Consider the following 2,213-nt stretch of genomic DNA (forward strand, 5'->3'; position numbering starts at 1 on the left):
GGTGCAATGTCCCCTGGGGAGGACCGACCGCAGTTCAACCTTCCTAGCAGCCTCTGGAAATCAACTCAAAGTGTAACTACCAGCGAGAATGGGACCTACCAGTTCCTGATTGGCACAACCTTCTGCCGAGGTCACACAGAGTGAACAAAGACTTGGGGGAAACACATACATACATGCCCTATGGGTTAGCCCTTTCTTTCCGGGCATTATAAATGCACCCACTCTAGTCTAAGCCTCACCCGTGCTTGCAGGGAGGAGGAGGGAAGGGAACTAACGCTAGGTCCCCCAGCTAGATGCTCGAGAGGGGTCCAGAGGGTTTGTCTCTGACGCTCATTTCTTTGCTCTGTATCTTGATCACAGAAGGGGAGGGGCAGTTCCATTTCAGAACTCCTTCTAACATATTGAACAGACTACCTCAAAAATGTAGTGAGCCACCTCGTCATCAGAGACATTCAAGCAGATACTAAACTAGAGATTGTCAAGGGGGTGAGGTAGAAGAGACAAATTTGACTGGACCCAGGGCGGGGAACTCAAGTACCCCACGTGAGACCAGCAATTCATCCTCGTGATCCTAGCTGGCAGAGTGACTGGCTCCAGCCGCTGTGTCAATGGTCACATGAGCTGGGTTTGGTGCTTTTTCAAAAGCAGGTGTGTACTGGCATTAGTTTCCTGACTTTGAGGGTCAGCAGTTGCTACTGTAAAACCCAAGGGTGAGCAATCCTAGGAGGAGGGACAGCCTTAGCTCCACAGTGACTGGGGACAGCTGGGGACACTTGAGGAACCAGGAGGGTGTCGGGGCCATTCTCAGTCAGAGTCTGCTTCCTGCCCTGAGCCCTCCTTAGTCTTCCCTGGGTTAAGACTACTGGAGCCCCTGAGATGTGTGCAATCCAGTGTCCCCAGCTTTCCCCTGAGAAGCGCTCAGGTGTGTCCTTGCCTAGGAGTCTCGCCACCCTGAGCTCTGTTGTCCTGGGTGTCAGGAGACTGTGGAGGGAGAAAGAAAGCCATCGCATGTGCTCCTGCAGGGCCCTAGAGTGGGGAGGTAGAGCAGCCATGGGGCTCTGGGAGGCCCACAGATGGGCTGGGGTGGAGCTTCCAGGCATTGAGCACACTCAGGCTGTATGTACCCCACACTCTTCTCAGGGAACCCCTGCAGCCACAGCCAGACTCTTGGCCTGACACGGGCGAGCGCAGCGGGAGTCTAGCAAGGACCAGTGACAGAAGAGGAGCTCTGAGGGAGACATGTGTGATCTGACAGCTGAAGTCCTGTCTCTGCCCCTGATGTTTGCTGACCTATGGGAGGGTGGGGTCTCCATAGGGTCTTCGTGATACACCACAGGTACACAGGGAGAGTTGTCAAATGAGCGTGGCTTCCAGAACCCTTGCCGAGGAGAGTCAAGCGCTTGCTCTCTCTTACCAACATGGTGAAACCTTCATCTGCAGAGCTGGCAGGTCAAGGTGGGGAGGACAGAAGCCTGGCTGACTGGGGGCAACCTCTGGGGTGGTCCCATTTCTTGGACCCACCTCCAGCCTGGTTCACGGAGGTAGGGCCGGAAGGGGATGGGCACTCGTAATTTGCATGCAAATCTCCTCCATGCCTGGGAAGAGACTGAGATCTAGAGCTTCCTCAGGTCTCAGTTTCCCTTTTGTGACAGCCTCCTGGGCTGTTTTTAGAGTTACAAAGGGCATGGAGGAGCCTGGCATTGGGCTTCCTTGGGGAGGGTGCCTCGCTCCCCCAAAATAAGATGTGACTTTGCCCTTGAAGCATACAAGCCTAGGAGGGAGGCAACCCCATCTGTGGCTAACGTCCCACAGCTGACAGAGTCTGCTCTACAGGTGAGTCAAGCTTCATCCTCTACCTGAGTCCAGGCAAGAGTGTTTAAGGCAGTGGATGCCATATATATGATTCAAACTATCCAATATCGCATTTTAAAAGTAAGATGAAATAGTGAAACACAATGTAAGAATACACACACACACACACACACACACACACACACACACACACACACGTATAGACTGGATGGTGCCTGGGGTGGAATGTTGTTGACTAATGAATCAGTTCCCTTATTCAGCCAGCCAGGCAGGCACACACTTGTGATCCTAACCTTTGTGAAGCAGCAGCAAGAGGATCCAGGAGTTCAAGGTCATCTTAAACTACAGAATGAACTTGAGGCCAGCCTGGGCTACAGGAAAACATGCTTCAAAACAACCAC

This window comes from Mus pahari, chromosome 6, assembly GCF_900095145.1.
Source record: "Mus pahari chromosome 6, PAHARI_EIJ_v1.1, whole genome shotgun sequence".
Lineage (NCBI taxonomy): Eukaryota > Metazoa > Chordata > Mammalia > Rodentia > Muridae > Mus > Mus pahari.